This window comes from Cupressus sempervirens, chromosome 3 (assembly GCF_028749045.1).
Source record: "Cupressus sempervirens isolate cs-2001-9-10 chromosome 3, ASM2874904v1, whole genome shotgun sequence".
In the NCBI taxonomy this organism is placed as follows: Eukaryota; Viridiplantae; Streptophyta; class Pinopsida; order Cupressales; family Cupressaceae; genus Cupressus; species Cupressus sempervirens.
In genome coordinates this window covers 603,503,834-603,528,396 of record NC_143120.1, presented here as the reverse complement: position 1 = coordinate 603,528,396, position 24,563 = coordinate 603,503,834, and positions in this window count along the sequence as shown.

Sequence of the window (24,563 nt, the reverse complement as noted above, 5' to 3'; positions counted from 1 at the left end):
GTTTGAGGTGCCAATCTCCTTGTACTATGCGTCATTCTCAGCTATGGCAATCTCTCTTCTTCTTTTTAAGTATTTTCTCAGTACTCCTCTAGCTTCTTCTAAAGAAGGTAAAGCAAGTTGTATGTTAATTGCTTGATTCTCTATGATCCTCCCAAGTTTGTAGACTTCCATTTCCAAATATTTTCTCCAAGTTGTAAGGCTCCTTGTGAGAATTTAGCTCTGATACCAATTGTTGAAATTAACAAGTGGGAAGATTTACTTCTTGGGTGGGGGGGGGTGAATCAAAAGTAACTAACTTTAACCCTTTTAAATTCTTTTAACTAAAACCATTCACATGCATTCAATATATCTATTGAACTTGAAAGTAAAGACATGTATGAAAATAGACAACACACAAATTTGGTAACCCAAAAACCCTCCAAAAATGAGAAGGTAAAACTGAGGTGAGAATGACACCCACAAAATATCACTATAGCAATGTGTAATTTTTCAAGGGTACAATGTTTGACCACTTCCAATGGTCTGCCTTGTGAAAGGCCTATCCTGTTAAAGACTTTACACCCTATTAAAACTGACCTTGTTAATGGATTTCACTACCCTGCTAAAAGTAGGCATGGTTAAAGGACTTTAGTACATTCACTTGGAATGCCACCCTGCTAAAGGATTTATAAATTGCTGCTAGGCCAACCTAAGTCCATAGGATTTTCATTATCTAATACAATTGCTAAAGAGTATTAGAAAGTCTTTGACCTGATAGCTTTGCAATCTCCAATTGTTGATCCTAGATCCTTGTTCAGCTCTAACTGACCTGATCCTTGCTTGATTTGGTGTGTCACTCTTCGATATTCTGATATTTTATTCTTGATCAACTGAATGCTACAATGCTACTTTGTTCTTCTAAGTATTTTCACACTTCCCTCTGAATTTTGCTATAGTTTACCCATACACTTCATTCATCCACACAATGGGGTTTCGTTCTCCTTTTAAAGATTTTGAAGACTTAGGGTTAGGTATGAATCTACAATCTATATTAAATCTAATTCCCACTCATTCCTTGCACTTTTCTTATTGGTTGCATGCCTTCTCCATTTTTCTTATTGGCTACATGCTAATTGCATAGGTAATGCAAAAGATTCATTCTTATCTTTAATATCCTTCGACATTCTTCTATGTCCACTCCAAAAGTGGTTTACATAGGTGTTTGTGCAATTATAGACAACTATGTCCAATCTATGTTACTCGACACTTGTTACCTTCTAATGCTTGACTCATATAGAAAAACTATCTTACTCGACTCCTATAGCAATTTTGTTCCACTTGGCTTCTACAATGACTCAACACCTATGCTTAGCACTTGATCTTCACTCGACACTTGAAGATTTCTTGGCACATGAAGTTCACTCAGCACCTATTGTAGTTCTATCTGGCTCGACATACATTGTAGCTTGGCATCAACATTACTCGGCATGTGATACTAGCTCACTATGAACTTAGTAAACATCTTAAGTGTGTTGACATGAAATAGTCAAAACCTAGTCTTAGATTCAAAAACATTATAATGATGTTTGCTTCTTAGTTGATGCAGATTAGACATATGTTTAGGAAACTATTCCTAAGGTCAGATGACTTAAGCCCTTGCCATATGAGATTAATGTAGATGAGGCATTTGTAGCTATCACAACTCTACTAGTAGAAGAAATTGATAAAAGTGCCACCTCATTTGGAAACTATGAGGACGCCAAGTCTAGGATTACAATTGACTTGAAAACAACTATTGTTCTTAGGAAGAAGAACAAACTTGTGAAAAATATGAAAGACAGATTTGGCAAAGGGGAGAAAAAGAGGAAGATGAAGATGATGAAGAGGACGAAAAAGTCCAACCCCCATTGGCACTCACTCAAGGACAAGGAGAAGATGAGAAAGTTAATGTAGAAGGTGTCAAGGAAGAAGAAGTTGAGGAAGCACCTAAACTAGCTAAGAAGAAGAAGATAAAGGCAAAGGATCCTGAAGTGGAGAAAGCCAAGAAGCTTGTGAAATTTTCACAACAAAAGCTAGTTGTACTTGCTACTAGGTCTAGTACAAGGGCAGCCACTAACCAAGTTAAGGTAGCTAAGAAACCAAAAGGAAAAAGGACTATTGCCTCAGCAAAGCCAAGACAACCTACAAAGAAGACATACATGATGAGAAAATACACTCCAGCAGCTGAGCCAGATGAGGAGAAAACAAAGTCTAATGGCATGAATCAATTCAAGGTGGTAAGACACAATCCCTCCTCTAACTTAGATAACTTGTGTGATAATATCAAGTCAAATGCATACTTATCTTATTTTGCACACATTGATTTTGATAAACTAGAGAAAGTTGAACAAAATACTATTGAGGAAGCCATATATGTCATGATGGCTACATTAAAATCAACTCTTGAGATTGACAACTCACTACCCAAGAGTCTATATTACCGAGTTGAGCAGAAATGCCAATACAACTTGTAAACCAAAAGATAGAGCAGGGAATCAACTCTAGTCCAAGTTATGCTAGAATTGGACAAAAGGAAGATTGCTAAGGCTATGGAAAATAACAAGTCTAAATTTTCCCCTAAATATAGAGCTTTCCATATCTTGAATAAGAAAATTGAGAATGTGGTAACCAAAAGCACAACTATTTGGAAATATATTTATGGGTTACCTACTCCTACTATAAAAAAGAAAGGTGAGCAAGAAATGTAAGACCCTAAGCAAGATGAACAAGAGACATTAAAAACTACAAAAGAGGTATCAGTCAAGGATGGTAGTGTGGGAGGCACTGAGGAAGCAATAGTAAAAGAGGCCACAATTGAAGAAGAGTAACAAGATGTACAAGTGCCAAGTAATAGTCCCCCGTATATACACTGAGTGAGTCAACATGACTTAGTAGAAATAAAGGATATTCTTCATAATTCTACTCAGAACATCAACCCTTTGACTAATGATAATTTGAAAAAGATATTGAGGGATTCTACCATGGCAGAAAAATTATGCACAAATCCTATATTGGTGAGAACATATGAAATTGAAAAGGTAGAAGTGGCATCAGTAGGGGAGAAAAAAATTGACACATCCAATGTGCCCCCTCCAACTACAAAAGTTAAAGTGAAAGAAGACGAAAGTGCAAGCACTAAATAGCTAAGTGTTATTACTACAACACAAGTTGCATTGTCTCTAGTGCCACCCATTTCAACTAAGTAAGCCTTAGTCACAATTGAGAAAGATGGAACTAAAGTTAAACTAGGTTAGGAATCAAGTCCTGCACCTACTCCACAAACTCAAGGTGAAGCATAGCAGGAAGTGAGACAAGACAATAAGTCCAAAGAGTTGAAGGTGATTACTGTCCTAGAGGAACAAATTGTAATACAAACTCTAGTTACCTTACCAATTTTTATTACTCCTACTAATAGTCAAGTTCTTCAAACATCGAGTACTCATGCCACTCCCTTGTAGATATCAAGGCCAAATGCAAAAACATCAAGGAGCTCAGATGAAATATCTTATGGAGATGTAATCCTAGATGAGGTGATTGAACTACCAAATTTGATCTTAACGCAATCACCATTGAGAAGATGAGCATTCTATAGGAAGCTCTACAGAGGAAGAAACAACAAGAGTTGCTAAGAAGGGAGCATAAGTAGAAACAAGTGCTTCATGACATTAAAGATATCTTTCTTGATGCTTTTAGCCTTTCAACTACTAATGAAAACAAATCAATTATTAAGCAACTAGTAAATATTTTTTATAAGATTAGTGATGAAGACTTGAATTCTAATACTAAACTCTTAGAATGGTCTAAAAAAAAATTTCACACTAATTTACTTGAAAAGATATCTAGTGTCATTACACTATGATAGGTTGATTTAGAAACCAAGATGGAGAATCCGAAGAAGGTTTTGGAGAACATTTTCTCTCTTTACACCAAGTAATGTGATGTCAATCTTTTCACACAAGAGATTCAGAGGGATTTTGACCAACTGGAGGGAGATCTAAAGATTACAGGTAATACCTTAAAACTATCTCTTGGTTAAATTCGGTTACATTTTCAAAGATTGCTATCCACATAAGGTATACTTGTCAAGCTGAAAGCACAAGATATCAACATTTGAGCTACCTTGATTAGAATTCAATCCTTGTTGACCCCGCACATGGAAGTATTATAGAAGAAACTAGCCTATGTTGAGATCTTGATGAAGAAATATTCTTATCTTTCCACTCATGATGGCTTAGTTAACCTTTTTTTTGAGCTAGATATTCAATATCATTCTCTAGCTCTAGTAGCATGCAACAATTGGGATGTAGCATTGAAAATCATAATGGAGATTCACAAGTCATTTTTGGATAAACACACTATTAGTGTACCACCCATGAAATAAGTGTCAAAAAAGGGGGGTTATAAAGTTTTTTGTTGATACAGGAAGTAAGCAAGAGTAATTATTCAGAAATAGGGTACAACAAATGTACTCAACAAGAGTATTAGCATGCATAAATAGGGTACATAAAATATACTCAGCAAGAGTACTGGATTTAGATACAATAAGGAAACATTTACTCAAGATGAGTAATGGAGAAATAAGGCATGACAATTAGTCATCCATTTTGCAAAATTTTAAAGTTTTGAAATTTTGTATATAAGTCGAGTCACAAATATATATTGTCATAATAAGGATTCTATGTGCATGACAATGTATTTTTGCCACTCATGTCAAAGGGGGAGATTCTTAATCTTGATTTTTTTTTGACTAGAAAGTGACAAAACACTTAGTCATTATTCCATAAAATTTCAGTGCAAGCCGAGTAATCAAAGCATATCAAGCATAAGTTGTTAAAAAATACATGTCGAGTAATATACCTAGTTAGTGTTGAGTAGATAGTTGGTGTTGAGTCACTCATGAGTCGAGCAGTCTATACATGTCAAATGACTTAGGTGTCAAGTATATAGTGGATGTTGAGCCATTCAGAAGTTCAATTACAACACTGAAGATATAGTAGATGTTGTGCATCAGAGACTTTTAGTGTCAAGTGAACAGTTTTGGACATAGTTATTTGTAATGGCACACAATTCTATGTAAACCATTTTTTGGCCAACTTAACCATTGTTTTGTGATTCTAGAAGATAAGGATAGATTTATATCATAAATTCCTATGCAATACATGCAACCAATTAAATTAAGAGATGTTCTAGACTACAATATGGATCAACCTCAGTCATTGATTCCTACCTAACCCTAGCCCACCTATATTTAATTAAGGAGCCAAACCCTAAACAATTTGTATGTATGAAGAAAGAGAGGGAGATGCAAGAGAAACAAATGCTAAGTGCAAAGAAGGCATTCATGATGGCTATGGAGGTTGTAATAATGTTATGAATTGTAGAATCAGTTAGAGAGAACAAAGGAAAGCATAGAGAGGACTGAGGATACGTATATGATTAGAAAGGTCAAGTACACATCAGGAAAGAGAATATATGATATCTAGAAAAAGATTTCTAACCAAAGGATCATGGTGTTGAATCATTCTAATAGGTGATGCAGAAAAAATCTCCTAATAGAGTAGTCTTAACAGACTTGTGTAAATCTCTTAATCGAGTACTTTCTTTATTTTAAGTTTAAGTCCTCTAATAAGGCACACTTTTAATAGGTGTTTAAATCCTTTAACAGGGTAAGACCTAATAATCTTTGGAAGCCTTTAATAGGGAAAACCCCTCATAGGGTAGATCTTAGCTTATGGTCAAACTTTTTGTAACCTTAATTGGCTACACTTTATAGTTACGGTAGTGAAGATTTGTGGGAGTCATCCCCACCCCATTTTTACCTTCTCATTGGAGGGTTTCTGGGTAACAAATTTGTTGTGTTATGTGTTATTTATTTCATGCTATGGATGAACATGTGTAGTTAGCTATTTCAGTTTACATGCTAAACTAAGATGGATGTATGGTGAATGTTTCATGGTTAAAGTTTTGAAGTGTTGATTCACTCCCCCACCCTACCTACCCCCCCCACCCACCCCCCCCCCCCCCCCCCCCCACCACCCCTCTCAAAGTTTACTTTCCCATTGTTATTTCCAACAAAAGGACCCAATACCTACACACGCCAACTTCATGCCCCTATAGATCCTAAGTAGTATGTTGGGTTTTAATTCTTTTTTGGTTGTTTATTTTTGCAACTTTTAGGTATTTATAAGTCTCTTTAAGAGAATGTCAAACATAGGAGGGTAAAAAAAAAGTCATTTCAAAGTTGCCTGATACCCACTATGTTCTCACACAAATGATTGTCACTAAAAAAAAAAAAATACTTGTGGTCAATAGTTGTTACACAATGTCCCAATAGTGGTGCACAAATGATTCAATTACGAATCAAAATAGATTACTAGTCCCTTCCCATAATTGTGTGTAAAAAAGTTAATTTAAAATAAAAGAATATTAAGTAGGGAAAAGTATCACCAAAACATATTCCTGTGAGGTTGTAACATAGATTAATGTGAGGTTGTACTCTTAAAAGTGTTCAATTACAAATATTATTATAATTAGATTAAAATTATAGTTATAATTAAAATAAGTATAATCTTATTAAATTAATTAAGTATAATACTATTTTTTATATTTAAAATATAGTGTACAAGTTTATTAATAATGATATAGTATATTATACTATATTATATTCATGTAATAATGTAGGATAAAATAATCAAAAGAATAAATTAATATTTATCGTTAAAGCTATACGACAGTAATTTTAGGATATATAGTTTAAGATGTACAAGCTAGTTTCCAGTGATATTTACTATTTATTTACATAATAATTTAATTTAACAAAAAAAATTAGTTAATTTTTATTAAAATATTTAATATTTATCATTATAGATTTTATTTTATTTTAATATCTATCATAATAATGTTGAAAAGAGATAGTTTTGAAGCATAGAACTTGTAATTGAACAATCATTATTTTGTCAATGATGTCAAACCTGCTACCTGTTGGTGAGACAATTGCTTTTTGGTCTGAATGCTATCATGTGGTGATTTATGAAGAGGATTTGAAAAGAGGAGATAACAAGAGCACCTAGAGAAAGGTTGAGTTATTTGGTATATAAAAGGAGCACTAAGAACAAGTAAGACATTGATACTATAGTGTATTGTTTAAAGTTAAGACTGAGAGAAGATCAAGTATGAAAAGTGTCTATGAAGCCTTGTTGAGTAGTCAATGCAAGCTGAGCAGAAAATAGTAGAAGCCAAGTGAAAATCAAGAGGTGTCGAGCAAAGAAGATAAATAGTGCAAGCTAAGAGAATGTTAGTAAATGCTGAGTAAAGTTTAGTTGGTGTCGAGCATTAGTAAACTTTAGTGTTGGCTGAGTGAACTAGTGTTGGTCGAGTGACAAAATAGTATAGATGTCGAGTGGCAACAAACAGTGTTAAATCAAAGATTTGAGGAATCTGAGCTAACTAATTTGATTTCTTGAATTGTGTGAAATGTGTAGAAGATAACTATGATGAGCTAGTGGCATAGAGTTCAAGGTAAACCATTTTGAGGTGAATGCAAGGAAAATTGTAGAGAAAATTTCTAAAGGAACCAAATGAAAAAGTGGATAGATTTATTGAATCCTACCTAACCCTAAAATGGATGATTTTGGTTAAGCAACCAAAGATCTAAATTATCTATTTATAGAGATAGCTAGTCATAAGTAAAGGTTGTCATGTACGAGAACCTAAGGAAAACAAGGAGTCTAGGGTATTGCTCCATTTAGTGGATGAATAGAAGAGACTATAGTTGGCATACAAAGCAAGAAGGCTTAAGGGGAAGGCTTAAGGGGATGAATGATTGAAGGATGAATGAGCTACTAGAGATGAAGTGTATGAATGCTAAGTAGAATGGAGGACTAAAACATAGATCTATAATCTACAAGTGAGTTGTAAGTTTTTATTAGATCAAGTCCTACTATTACTTTCTAATAATTGTACCAATGTGGATAAAATCCTTTTCATTAAGGTTGACCTAATAGTCATTTGTAAATCCTTTAACCAGGTGACATTCTAATGGAATGGTCTAAAGTCATCTAACAAGGCTCACTCCTAATAGGGTGTTTGAAATCTTTTAACTAGGTCATATTGAATAGTGTGTATTGTAACCTTTAATAGGGTTGGCCTTTCATAGGGCATCACTTTAGAATAGTGGGAATTAGTAGCATATTATTGATGGTTTTTCCCAAATTGGGTTTCTACACAAAATTCTTGTGTCAAATTGTGTGAATGTTCTTATGGTATTTCATGTTTACATTTTTACAAAGTTATTTTTGACCTAGGACAGTAACCTATAAAGTTAAGGTATTGTATGATCTAATGGATGCATGCATGTTAAGGTTTTATTGATATGGATTTGATTAATAATGATAAGTTTTATTTGTGTATTTGGACCTTGGATAACTAATTCACCCCCCTCTCAATTATTCTAAAGAATTCCAACAATTGGTATTAGAGTACTAGTGCTTAGAGGAGATATTTTGAAGGTACTAAGAGCTAAAGATTGAGATGTATAAAAAGGAGGTGGCCAAACTAAACAAGGAAAAAAAAATTACATGGAAAAGTTTGATGAAGATACACCTAGGAGATCTTGGAGACCATGCACCATCTACCATCACCACTGAGCATGTTGGTCCTATTGGAGCCCTAACTGTTGATGACCTGAAAAAGAAGAAAGAATATAATCAAGCAATGTTGGAGATTGCCTATACCCTAAGTTACTTAGAGTTTGATGACATAAAATATTGTGACACTATAAAGAAGATGTGGGATGTTATACAAACAATTTATGGAGGAGATACAAATGTTTTGATAGCTAAATCTGAAAGTCTAATAGGGATGTCTAATGGCATGAGAATGCAAGAAGGTAAGAATATTTTTTAATATTGCACAAGAATTAAAGATGTTGCGAATGTTGTATATTAGAGGAGCTAATGACATTATTGATGATGAGACTGTAATCAGCAAAGTACTAAGGACACTATTGCTTATCTATATTATTAGAGTTTCTACCATACAAGAACTAAGATGTATACCCGATAGCAATCTAAGCCTTTAAGAATTGATGAGTAGACTCAGTAATTTTGAACTCTCAAATTTTGATATTTTCAAAACTAAAAATGTTGAATTTTACTTCAAAGCTAAACCGTCATTAAAGGAATTTAAAGAGAAAAAGAAAAAGGTCAAATATATTTCTAGTGATAGTGATATAGATAACAACGATGTAGAACAACTTGAAGTATTGTTGGAAAGGATATTTCATAGAGACAAAGGGAAATTCAAAGGTAAGTTACCTATCATGTGCTTTAATTGTAATGAGGTTGGTCATATTGTTGCTAGATGCCCAAAGAAGAAGAACAATAGAACTGGAGACAAATATAGAAGTAAAAGAGATGAGGACATCAAAGATTATAAATACAAAGGAAAAAATTCTTGCTATATTGCTAAAGAGGAAACAAAATATGAATCTAATGACCATGATGATAAAGTGGTGTATGTTGCAATGAAGGATGATTCTAATGAAGATGAGGCAACTGCACTAGTATCTTATGTGAACAAGAGTGATAGATGGATCATTAATAGTGGGTATTCACATCACATGACTCGAGATAAAAGTAAGTTCATTACCATTGGTTATTACAATGGGAATAGTGTAAGATTTGGTAATGATACACCATGTCTGATAAAAGGTAAAGGATCAATCAAACAGACAGAAATGATCATGTGTGAGAATGCTTATTGTGTAGAAGGACTTAACTATAACTTGTTGAGTGTGTGACAACTGAATAGTTTAGGTTGTAAAGTTGAGTTTGAGAACAAGAAAGCCAAGATCTATGGCACTGATGGGAAACTAATTGGAAAAGGTGATCAAACTAGAGGTAATCTATTATCTTGACATGAATTATGTTACTTATCTTATTGTAGAATTTGATGATGTGTGGTTATGGCACATGAGGTTATGTCATGTTAACTTTGATAAGTTAGTAAGTATTAGTAACATGAAAAGAGTCAAAGGTTTGCCTAAATTGAAGAAACCTGAAAAAACAATGTCAGTTAGGTAGGATGACATAATCTTGCTCTAAAAGTAAGACTCACTCCTTGAAAGAAATTCTAGAATTAGTTCATACTTATTTGTGTGGACCAATTGATGTGCAAAGCTACAAAGGTGACAAGTACATTATTCCATTTTTTGATGATTATTCTAGGATAATGACAGTTATGTTTTTGAAACAAAAATATGATTCTTTCCAAATGTTTAAGTTGTACTTATCTAGAGTTGAAAAGGAGACTAGCAAAAGCTTGAAATGTCTGAGATCTGAAAAAGGTGGAGAATTTACATCAAATGAGTTTGAGATATTATGTAATGATAGAGGAACCAAAGACAAACTTCTACACCTAGTACCCCTCCACAAAATGGGATTTTTGAAAGGAGGAACAAATTTGTAATGGACTATGCTAGAACAATAATTTGTAATTAAAATTTTCTATACCCTGAACCATGTACAAGTCAAGCAAGGTAGTCATCCAACACCTTTTGAACTATGGTATGGATACTCACCCAATGTAATATATATTTTTTTACTTGGAAGCAAATGCTATATTATTAAAGACAAAAGGAATGGTAAACTTGATGTTGAAAGTGAATAAGGTATATTCCTAGGCTATTCCACATGACATAAAGCTTATAAGCATTTGAATACTAACACTAACAAAGTTGTGGAAAGTGCAAATGTGAAATTTGATGAATATATAGAGGTACATGAAGCTGAACCTATAAAGGAACTTGAAGAGTATAGATCCTTCTATACTTTTACGAAAGAATGCCTGCTGATGAAGCTATTGTAAACCAAGTTATAAATCAACAATGTCAAGTATCAGTGATTTTTGAATCACACACAATGAATGTCGAGTTGCATTTAGGAACTAAGTTACATTCAGGAGTCGAGTGGCAAGTAGAAGTTGAGGTACATTCTGATTCTAAGATAAGTGTACATGAAAGGAGTGTCAATCTACCTAATAGAGAAGTACATAATGATTCTAAAGTTGAAAGACAGATTGAAGAAAGAAGAGAAGAACCAAGATTGTCAAAGTATGTTAGAAGACATCACCTTATTGAACAAATTATTAGAGATAAAGAAGCTAAATAAATGACAAGAAATAGGTTGAGAAGTGATACATGTTTTTTGAGCATGCATGAGCCTAAAATAGTGAAAGATACCTTAGAGAATGACGACTAGAGTAAAGCCATGAAAGATGAGATTGATCAGATTGAGAAGAACAGGACATAGACTCTAGTACCCAGATTAGAGAACAAGAATGTGATTGGAACCAAGCGGGTGTATAGAAACAAGTTAGATGATAATGGTGAAGTCACAAGGAATAACGCAAGATTAATTTGCAAGGGGTATGCACAAGAAGAAGGAATTAACTATGGAGAACCATTTTCCCCAGTTGCAATATTGGAAGGAGTAAGAACTTTGCTTTCTTACTCTACATACAAAAGTTTCAAAGTTGATTAGATGGATGTGAAGTCAACATTTATGAATGTTATACTAGAAGAGGAGGTTTACATAGAACAAACTAAAGGATTCGTTGATCCAAACAACAAGAACATGGTATGTAGACTACATAAAGCTTTTTTGGTACCCAATATTGACTCGATATTTAAATTTTCAATTTATGGTTTCAAACTAGTTCAAACTAAGGTTCAAAGCAGTTCAAAGTGGTTCAAATTAGTTCAATTTTTTCATGCAGGTTTATTGGTCTATTTTGAGAGTTTCACATGTACAATTTAGTGGCTTGGATTCAATGATTCATTTTCCAGTTCAAAATTGCAGTTTGTTAGCCCACAAATTTGAAGGCTCAACAATACAAAGTTCATATTAAGGCCAAGTTCAGAGGTTCTTCCTAATGGCATTAATGCAATCAAATGCAAAAGAAAATATTATAGCTTTCCACTTTTTGTGACTTAATTGAGAGATTCAGAACCTGATTTTGAAGATCAAATTTGATTCAATGGGCACATTGTAGTTCACCTAGTTCATGTATGACTCACAAATTCACAGATTAAAGGAAAAAACCAGTGGGCTCTCAAATATTCGCACATGTAGACATGGGGGGATGATAAGGCCACTGACACTCCCAATATTGAATATAAATAAGAGAAATGTATTTGCAATTAACGATCATCCCCATGTAATAATGAAGCTGAGGTATTCTTAGTATGAAGACAATCTCCAATTGCAAAGAATGCTAGAATTTACACAACCCTCATCAAATGATGTTTTTCATCATATGAGACACTTGTTAACAGATCAATGGCTCTCTACTCATTTAGTTTATGATTGACTTATACAAAGGAGAGTACAAGCTATTTTGGTGGGGTACTTGGCTCAAAAGAACAAAGAGGTGGGCACTGAATAGTATTAAAAGGTGGCACTAAAGATCGAGCTCTAGTATAACACCTTGAAGGTGAGTGGGTTTTTCAAAGCCTAAGTCTAAGATAACCCAATAAGATGTCATGCCAGCTCGATATGCCAATAGGATTCCTTACTCTCATACATCCACATAGAAGGATGTCTACTTTGCACTCGACAAGATACAATCACCATCAAATACATGATATTCTCAAATGAATAACCATTGAAAATCATTCGCATTTGATCCAAAATACATGATTGTTATAAATTTCGTCCTCATCAAAACATGATTGTCATTACATGAGATAGTCCATAAAGAAACCTGAGCTTCCTTCCATGCTGATAGGAAGGTGAAGAAGATAGTGCAAGATCCAAATATCAACTCATCGACAAAGTTGACGTAGTAAGGATGATTGATCAAAATACCATGCCACAGATTATTGATGGCTCATAATTTAATGTGGATAGCATTTGCAATCTAGAGGTGTGGGAAGAGAAAATATGGAGTCAAAGGATAGTTATAATAACTTGCAGAGGAATTAATCATTCATAATGCATTGAAAGAGGAAACAAGTTAGCACTAGCAAATGCATGAATAGGGAGATGATTTTGAGATTACATTTGTCTCAATCTGCTGCAAGTTCATAAATAGAAGATACAAGATTTGAAACCTTTCACCGCATTCATTATATGTGATGTATACTAACAAAAGATTCACCAAAAATTTATGGCATTGAATGTATACACTTGAGTGAAGGCTCTCGCAAGTCATGATGGCAATCTCACAAGTTCAAATTCCTCAATACAGCAATCGAGGGTCTAAGAAAAATTATTGACGGATCCTTAGCATAAGATGTCGATGATGGAGAAGCCCGAATCTCCTCACATCATCGACACTTTTTGATTTAGAGTGAAGTGATAGAGTAAGAGAGAAATATGGAAGGATCACCAATTGACATATTCCAATTAGTTTGATATTTCTGTTCAAGCTAGGTGCAACCACATAGAAATATTGAAACATTGGTAATGAGTCTTGAAGACCATTTAACATACAATAATATCATAAGTTTGAGGAGTCTGGTGGAAGTAGTGTTTAATAGGTTGTTGATAAATATAAACTTGTAATAAAGTTTATTTCATAAAGGTAGACAGATGAGAGAAAAAGTAGAAACTTCGTGAGAATGTAAACAGATAGCGATATTCAAGAAACAGTTACGTAAACTGAAAGAGGGATATTTAGAATTCTATATAAACAAGAGGACAAGACATAACAGGGGTTCCAATTTTTCAAAGTTATTTTTTAGTCCTTCCAGGAGAGAGAGAAAACTTTGGGGTTGTAGAAGAGCAGAGCCTTTATTCATTTTTCTAAACTGTGTGTTGGAAAAAGAGGGGAAATTTTGATTTTGAATGTAATGCAGAGCAAGGAATTTATGTTTCCTTTTTAGATTGTGATTTTGATGCAATGTGTAATAAGATCTTTGTTATCTTTTAAGCTTTAGAGAAGGGAGATTTCGAAGATAATTGTACATCAAAACTTGGAGTTTGGACAGTTTTCTTTCCACTGATTGTGATCTTTGTATGGCTTTCAGTTTTCTCTAAATGCATTTAAATGTCGCAATTTCCTAAATACATTTTGATCTCAATATATCTTTGAAGGTCTAATTCTTCATTTTCTTAGGAGGATGGAAGATATATTCTGTGATCTCGTTCTTTTTGTAATGCAGCATTCGGGTAGATGAACTGTGTGTCATTTACTATTTATTTTCTTTGAATCAAATTAGTTTTTCCAAATCTATTTCATGTTTATGGATAGATTTTTGTAAACATTTTGTGCTTTCTGGTTAAAAGCATCCATATTTGAATTCATTGTAAATCATGTATGGGGAGTTGTACCCGAATAAATTTAGAGGGCATTTATACTTTTCAATAGCAAAATGACCCAAGTGTTAGTGTATATTTAGTCTTCCTATTTGGGCTTTGGGGTTAATTTGTATATTTTTGTTTGGAGGACAATCTGTTCACTAACAAGCTTTATATGGTTTAAAGCAAGCCCCAAGGTCATGGCATGAAAGGATTCACAATTATCTTGGGAAGCTTAGTTTTGAGAAGACTCATGATAACAACAATAAGTACTTGAACTAGCTAAATTTTTTGTTTGTGATATCATATTTGGAGGTCAAAATGCATTATGTAAGGCATTTGCAAATGTAATGAAGAAAGAATTTGAGATGTCCATGTTTGGAGAGATCAAGTCCTTTGTTTATTTGCAAGTATATCAGATGAAATATGGTACTCAATCTAAGTATATGAAGGAAATATTGAAAACCTTTAGTTTGGAGGATTCAAAACCAATTAGCACTCCTATGGTGATAGGACACGAACTCTCATAGAATGATGATTCTACTAAAGTGAATCAAACATTGTACAAGTCTATGATTGGCAAGTTGCAGTATGTAGTACATAGTAGACCTAACATTACATTACTTGTTGGGATTATTGCAAGATTTTCTACAAATCCTATGGAGAATCATTTGATGGTTGCTAAGAGAATTATGAGATATCTAAAAGGAATAGAAGATTATGATCTATACTACAAGAAAACTGGCAAATTTGAGTTAAGAGCCTATACAGATGTTGATTGGGCTGGAAAAATTGATGATAGAAAGAGCACAAGTGGTGGAGCATTTTTCTTAGGAAAGAGATTGGTCACTTGGACCAATAAGAAATAAAATTGTATATCTCAATCTATTGATGAAGTTGAATATGTGCCTACTACAATAAATCGTACAAATGTGGTATGGATCAAACAACTACTCAAAGGTATGAAGGAGGAAATCAATGAATTTGTGGTACTTTATTGTGATAATACAAGTGCTATAAACATATCAAAGAACCCTGTGATGAACACAAAGACTAAGCACATTGCAATCAAGTATCATTAATTGAGAGAGTTGGTTTAAGACAAAGAAGTGAGGATGTAATATGTGAGTACAAAAGAATAGATAGCTAATATATTCACAAAATCTTTACCTAAGGATGCACATGAATATCTTAGAGGTAAACTAGGGTGATACCCCTATCCCAAGCTACTTAAGAAGCATGAATAATGCCTTGCATAAATTGAGTTGAATGTTGTATCTTACAACTTGATGAAGTGGATCTTACTTTAGGAGTTGCCTAAAGTAATGAAGGAGATAAATTAGAAGATTTTTAGTCGCGTGCAAGGTGATAGAGGGAGAACTTGAATTGATTATATCTACATGAAAAGATGACAAGTCTTTGGAATTGTTGTCAAAGAGGGAGATATTAGAAAGAGGGAGAAAACCTAAGGGAGAGATACTCTAAAGAGGGAGATAGAGAAATAGAAAGATAATCTACAAAGTATAAGAGAGATACATATAAGGAGATAGACAAAGCTCACATTACCCTATACAGAGGAAGGACATATATTGACAGAGTTATAAATTTCAAAGATAATTATTTTCTTTTTGGCATTGTTGTTGGTATTGGTTTGCCATCAATGCCAAAGAGGGAGATTGTTGGAAAGGGATTGTTTTGAATTGTAGAACCTATAATGGAACAGTCATTATTTTGTCAATGATGTCAAATGTGCTACTTTTTGGTGAGACAATTTCTTTTTAGCATAAATGTTATCATGTGGTTGATTGATGAAGAGGATTTGAAAAGAGGAGATAACAAGATCACCTACAGAAAGTTTGAGTTATTTGGTGTATAAAAGGAGCCCTAAGACCAAGTAAGACATTGATACTATAATGCATTATTTATCTACTTAAAGTTTGAAATGAAAGATTACTCAAGTTAAGATTGAGAGAAGATCAAGTAAAAAAAGTGTCTGCCAAGCCTTGCCTAGCAGTTAGTGCAAATTGAGCAAAAAATAGTAGAAGCTAAGTGAAAATCAAAAGGTGCCAAGAAAAGATGACAAATAGTGCAAGCCGAGTGAATGTCAGTATATGCTAAGTAAAGTTTAGTTGGTGTCAAGCATTAGTAAACTTTAATGTTGGCCGAGTACATTAATGTTGGTTGAGTGATAGAATAATATAGATGTCAAGTGACAACAAACAATGTTAAAAAGAAGATTTGACAAATTTGAGTAATTAATTTGATTTCTTGAATTGTGTGAAGCGTGTGGAAGATAACTATGATGAGTTGGTGGCACAAAATTCAAGGTAAACCATTTTGAGACAAATTTAAGGAAGATTGTAGAGGAACCAAATGGAAAAGTGGATAGATTTATTGAATCCTACCTCACCCTAAAATGGACGATTGTGGTTAGGCAAAAAAAGATCTAAATTCTCTATTTATAGAAGTAGTTGGTTAGAATAAAAGGTTGTCATGTGTGAGAACCTAAGGAAGATAAGGAGTCTAGGGTATTGCTTCATTCAATGGTCGAATAGAAGAGAGTGCAATTGATATACAAAGCAAGAAGGCTTAAGGGGATGAATTCTTGAAGGGTGAACAAGATATCAGAGTTGAAGTGTATGAATGCCAAGCAAAATGGAGAACTAAAATAGAGATATGTAATCTACAAGTGAGCTATAAGTTTTTATCATATCAAGTCGTATTGTTACTTTCTAACAATTGTACCTGTGTGGATAAAATCCTTTGGATTAAGGTTGACCTAACTATCATTTGTAAATCCTTTAATGAAATGACATTCTAATGGAACGGTCTAAAGTCCTCTAACAAGGATCACTCCTAAGAGGGTGTTTAAAATCCTTTAACTAGGTCACATTTAAAAATGTGTATTGTAACTTTTAACAGGGTTGGCCTTTCACAGAGCATCACTTTAGAAGAGTGAGAATTAGTAACATGTTACTAGTGGTTTTTCCCAAATTGGGTTTCCATGTAAAACCCTTGTGTCAAATTACGTGAATGTTCTTATGGTATTTCATGTTTACATTTATGCAAAGTTATTTTGACCTGGGATAGTAACCTACAAAGTTAAGGTATTGTATGGTCTAATGGATGCATGCATGTTAAGGTTTTATGGATATGGATCTGATTAGCATTGAACAATTTTATTTGTACATCTAGACATTGGATAACTGATTCACCCCACTCTCAATTATTCCAAAGAATTCAAATAAATAATTATTTTTTGGTGAAAATTTGTATTTATATAAATAATAAAAACTGGTTAAAAAAGGGGTCTCAGAGAAAAGAACTAGGAAAGAAAAACTTTAGTCATTGCATGATACAAAAAAAATGAAGCAAAAGAACAAAGACTCCATCCAAAGAGAATACATATAAACACCAATGGTTCTTGACATTATGAACCCCAAATCTAAATCGCAAAATATTAATCCATTACATTAATGCTCCAAGAGAAGGGAGCCATACAAAGTTGAAAACCCAAACCACTGTCTATTACCCAACCCACAAAACAAGTACAAATTTAAAATAGTATACATATTGATTACATTGTGATTACAAAAGAGCCCAAAACTTATATGAAGACAATTGTTAATCCAATCATTTACTAGTGTTGGAGAAAATACCAGAGAGCCAAGCCAAGAATTGTAATAACCCCCAATATGTTATAACTTCGTCAAACATAGAGTCCTCTCAAATTCACTTGTTTGACATTTCGTCAAACACATTGCAAGGAAGAGATATATTGCATATCTAAATTTTGAGTTCTTTCTAAATGCCAAACTTTAATAAATATGCTTGCAAAAAGCACACCAAACATCTAACAATGAAGATGCAATTTTTTTTTGAATAACGCTGATTACAAATAGGAAAATATGCATCTACATATATAAGACATTAGGGCAAAAAAATTTGATAAAACTTTGATATAAATCATGTTACAATAGATTTTACAAACCCTACCGAATCCCTAAATATCTACTCTCAAAAAATACAAAATGTAGTAGATAAAAACCTATAATTGCTCCCAAAATATGAATTTCTTATTGCAAATCATTGTAGCAACGTCACTATGGCAACATCACTATAGCAGCGGTGCTATAGTAGCCAACAATAAATGTATTCTCTGATTGAAGCACAAATAGAACTCCAGAATAAAGCTCTCTTGAGTCCCAAATTTAGTGGATATTTCACCACCTCAAATGGTTGCACACTACAGAATTGACACTCTCGAATGGCTAACTAAAATTAGAAACCCTTAGTTTCTTCTCCCAAGTTCATGTCAAATGCAAGTCACAATAATCATATGCTTAACAATGAAGCTCTTACCTCTATTTATTCTTTTCCTTCACCCTTCTAGAAGGAAAGGAAATATTATTTAATTGCACTCTCTAGAAGCTTCCCTCTTTCCAAGGCAATAATTAGTTGTACTTCTAGAAAATACACTGTCTAGAAGCTTTCCCCTTTCCAATACAATAATTAGTTGTGCTTCTAGAAAATTAAATTAATTAAATATAAAGTCACCTTTTAATTTTAATTTATTTAATGATTTTATAAGAAATTAATTTAACCAATTTCTCCTTATTTCTCCACTTAGCCTTCGGAGAATGTAAAGGCTAATAACTCCACTAAGATGCTAAAAAGATGGGGACATTATAATCCGCCCCTCTTGGAATTATTTATTCCGAAGAAATCTCAACTCTAAATGCTGCAAAATTTCTTCATTCTCCCAAGTGGCATCCTCTACTAGCAGGTCCTTCCACTTCACCAAATACTCCCTGATAGCACGTCTCCTCAAATTGCTACCCCTAAACTCAATGATAGCCTCTAGTACTAAAACCAATTTTTGCTAATCATCCAAGGGTGGAAGCACTATAGAAGGAACAATCTGGTGTCCTAATGCCTTTTTGAGATGTGACACATGAAAAATATTATGGACTCTACTCCCTATCAACAAATCCAACTTAAAATCCACCTCTTCAACTCTACTAATCACCCTAAAAGGCCCATAATTACATGGCTTAATTTTTTGGCACCACTCTTCTTGAGAGTGGACTAGTGGTAAGGCCGCAACATCAAATATACCATATCACCTACCTCAAAAATCTGCTCAGTCCTCTTTTGATCAGCATACTACTTCTGTTGATTCAATGCCTTGGTGATATTATCCTTAAGAGCCTTCACATATCTTGGCTCTCCTATAATAAATCTCCAGCACTATGCACTCTACTATATGATAGCAACAAATCCATGAATCTTGGTGCCTTATATCTGTATAATGCCATGAATGGTGACATCTGGATAGACATGTGATAAGTAGAATTATAACAATATTCACATAGACATATCCACTTAACCCAAGCCTTTTGTTACCCTGCTATATAATTCATGAGGTATCCCTCCACCCATTTGTTCACTATCTCTATCTAACCATCTATCTAGAGGTGGTAGCTAGTAGTCAGAGTGAGCTCTATCCCACAAAATTTGAACAACTCCTGCTAGAAGTGACGCATAAACCTGTTATCCCTGTTGCTGACAATGCTCCAAGGTAAACCATGCAACTTAAATACCTCTCTAAAGAATAAATCTGCCACCTATGTAGCAAAGTATATAATGTTGATTGGGAAGAAGTGGGGAAACTTTGTAAGCTAATCAAGAACAACATATATACAGTCTCTACCCTAGTTTCTCAATAGTCCTCTAATGAAGTCCATGGGTAAACACTCCCACTTCCTATTAGGAATTGGAAGTGGCTTAAGTAATTCAGCTGGGTAAAAGTGCTCCTATTTATTCTACTAACAAGTAGGACACTCTCTAACATATTGCAACACCTCATCTTTGAGCCCTTTCCATGAAAAATGCTCACAAATTTGTCGGTAGGTTTTGTAAAAACCTGGATGTCTTGCCATAGGTGAGTCATGATAAACTCTCAAAACCACCCTCTTCACCTTTGACCTTGGCACCAAATAAATGTTCCCTTTTTAAATGATTATCTCATTCACAAGGGTGAAATCACTATTCTAGATTAATCCATCTATGAATCTTGATGCCCATGTATCCTTTTCATACTCTGCAAGGATCAAATGTCTCCAATCCTCTGATATATCTATCATCAAGCTCAAGTGGGGTCTTCATGACAAGGAATCTACTACTACATTCTGTGTCCCCTTGAAATAGGTAATATCAAAATCATATACTCGTAATTTACTTACCCATTTCTATTGCCTGTCATTAGATCTTGCTGCCCCAGGAAATGTTTTAGGCTATTGTGGTTGGTTTTTATGTTGAATTTTCTACCACTAAATACTACTTGAATTTTGCCAAAGCATTCATTATGGCCAACATTTCCTTATCATTAATTTTGAAGCTCCTCTCAGGCCACCTGAGCTTCCTACTCTCATAAGCAATTGTGTGCTTGTCCTTCATAAGCACTGCTCCAACACCTTCGCCAGATGCATCACAGTGCAACTCAAAAGATTTTCTAAGATTTGGTAATGCTAGCATTGGACAAGAATTCATCAACTCCTTGAATTTATCAAAACACTCCTATGCCTCAAGAGTCCATAAGAAAGCCCCCTTTCTCGTCAAGTCCATCAACGGTGCTACATGCCTGGAATATCCACTAACGAACCTCCTGTAGAACCTAGGAAACCCCAAAAATCCTATCAACTGTGTCATGTTCATTGGAGTGGGCCACACAATAATAGCACAAATCTTTTCAAGATCTATGTGTACTCCTTGAGCACTAATAATGAGACCCAAATATAATAACTATGATAATCCCAAATCACATTTGGACCCCTTTGCATACAAGGACTCCCTGCTTAGAATGCTCAATGCAGTGTCTAAGTGTCACACATGCTCATCCCATGTCCTACTATACATCAGGACTTCACCAAAGAAAACTAACACAAATTTCCTCAACTGATGCTAAAAAACCTTGTTCATTGTGGACTGAAAAGTAGCTGGAGCATTAGTTAGCCCAAATGGCATAACTACAAACTCAAAATGGCCACAATGACATCTAAATGTCATCTTCTCTATATCCTGCTATTTGACTCGAATCTAATGATAGCCTGATCTCAAATCAATTTTGGAGAAGAAACATGCTCCCTGTAGCTCATCTAATAACTCATCAATTCGTGGGATGGGGTACCTATTTTTTATAGTCTTCTTATTCAAGACCCAGTAATCTATGCACATCCTAAGAGTTTCATCCTTCTTCTTCACCAAAACCATAGAAGAAGCAAAAGGCGACTTACTTGATCTAATGTGCTCCATAGCAAGTAGTTCTTTGATGGTTTTCTCAATCTCATCCTTCAATCTTTTGGATGCTTGTAGGGTATGATCATGATGGGTTTAGCACCCTCCTCTAACTTAATAATATGCTCAATACCTCTATCTGGAGGTCTACCTAGTGGCATTTCATTGAAAACCTTGTAGTGCTTGATTCTTAGTTCTTATATATTTGAGTGGTATTTTGATTTTTTCTACCTTTGTGATGGCATTAAAGTGCAACAAGTTTCCCACTCAACCTGATCATGGCTCAACAAGTTGTCCATGCATTTGCAAGACATCACCTAAACCCACTGCTATGAATGGCCTTAAGTATATGGGTCTTCCCCTCTGACTAAAACTTCATCTCCATATCTCTCAAATTGAGAGTGAAATCCCCTGTGTCATGTAACCAAGTCATACCCAAGACCAAATACGTATCACCCATGTTAACAACATAAAAATCTGCTTTGAAATCTAAATTGTTGATCTTTAGGGGTAGACCTGTAATCTTGCTATCACATTTGAGGATGTAGTCATCAGCTACCCTCACTCTCAGACCCTCAAATTGCTCTATATGTATCCCATGCCTCTCAATCAATTTGGAATCAATAAAATTGTGAGTAGCACCTATATTAAGCAAAGTAATAACTCACTGACCAACCAATACCCCTCTCATCCTAAATGATCCCTCTTATTGTACACTAGTGAGAGGGGCCTCCTTAAGTCTACCCTCAGTCTTCTCATCACCTATATCATATGTGCCTTCCTTTTCTTCAATTGATCACTCATTTTCAGATTGTTGGTCTGAATTTTTAGAATCAAAATCCTCATAATAAGCCTACATAACCTTGTTTGCTTTCCCCTTTCGCCTTAAAGGATAGCCATTGTTCATGTCATAAGGTCCTTTACAATGAAATAGAGTTTTTTCTTCCTTAAATCATTCAATGTCTCTCTATCCAAAGGAGTAAATGATTTATCTTTATTTTCAGCCTTTGTTTCATTCCTCTAAGGTTTCTTAAAGAATGGTTTGTCTTTGATAGATGATGCACCCTTTGACTAAAATTTATTTACCGGGGCTACTTGTTCCATACTTCTAGCCTTCTTAATCACTTCTTGCAAATTGAATGGATCAAAGGCTTTTACTCAACCCTTCAGTGGTTCAGATAATCCCTCTATGAACAAAACAACCAATCTCATATCTGATATATCTGACACCATAACAGATAACCTTTGAAAATCACTAATGAAATACTCCAATCTGCTTGTCTGTCTCAACTATGCCAACTCCCTGGAGTGGACTTCTAGATCCTTCTTATTAGACCTCTCTACCAACTTGTCCATGAAGTCACTTGGTTATGTTGAAGGATAACCATACCATGGTACCACCAATATGTGTAACTCCCTCTAAATATAGCATGACATATTTTATTTCCTCCACTTTTGTCATAGGTCTCAGTGTTAAGAAGGTATCAAGCTTGTGAATCCAAGCTTGCATTGTCATTCTGCTACTCCCATCAAATGTAGTCAAGGAAAGCTTCCCTGTAGCCCACTTTAATTCATTATCCTCACCATGAGGTCTCCTATTCTATTTGACTACAAGACAATGTTCTCATCTTTGGTTCACAAACCTCTCAAAAGTCATTCTTTCATGTAATTGTTAAGTTTCAGGATTTGCACCCTACTGAACTGGCAATGTTCAGTAACCCTTACTTAACATGGGAGTCATTTCATTATGTGAGACTGGATACTGAAATGAAACCTCTGGATTCTAGGCCGGCTCCTATTAGATCTTTCAGCGAAACACTCTAAAACTTAATAAAAACTTAGAGAGGAAAAGGTAAGAAAGTGCAGAAAATAAACCTAAAACCTAAAGCTTAAACTAAGAAAAGAGGTGATACACCAGAAGTTACTATGAAGACGTAACACACATGTAACAAAGAGGATTATATAGCTCTATGAAATACAAATAAAGCACATCTTCCTATAAAGGCTTGCACAAGTGATTTATGATAAGGTTTCAATACTGAAACTACAAAAAGAGGATAAATTTCTACCTCACTTTGACTAATTTCACCTATAAACACATATCATAACCTACAAGCAGACTTACTTTTCCACAAAAAGGTGCTAGAATGAGACAGAAAACAGGGAATAATGTAAACATTCACAGGTTAACTTATCAAATCATTCAAAAACACACACAGAATTTGTAGAAAGGAAAAGAGCTTAACAATTTACTTCATAAAGCATAATCACACTGTTGTCACTAGCATTATTTCTTCAAAATGTTGAATTATAGACCCTGTAACAAAACTTAGGACTCCAAAGATGTCTCAAAACTTTGTCATAAAATCAGAACTCCCTCTTAATGAGTTAAAAAAAACTCATTAAGTACAAAAATCAACCATTGGGTCGAATGCAGAATAAGAGCCATAAAATCAGGGACTTGGAAACTTCCAAAATAAAGTTTCATAACTTATTTGACTCCACTAAGTCATAATTTCCCCCATGACTCATCAAAACCCCCCTAAAAATGCTCTAACAAGTCATAAAGACCCACAAACTAACTTGACAAAATCAATTTCGACCCATCAGTTCTATATTCCCTGTAAATGTTTCCAACTGATTGTCTGAATTAATACCATGACAAGGGAATAAAGGATGACTCATTTTCTTTTGCATGACCAACAGGAAACTATTTAATGATTTATAAATGCCATCATTAATATAATTTTCCTTTACATTTTAGATTTAATGCAAAAGAAAATAAACAAAATAACTCCTTTTGTTTTGCACTGAAAATAAACAAAGATATTAAAATGATAAATCATCTTAATATTTTTGTTATATGCAACTAAAAGCAAAACAAACAAAAAAAACCTTTATAAACTTTATGCTCAAATGAGGAAAATAAATAAAAGCAACCCTATCCTA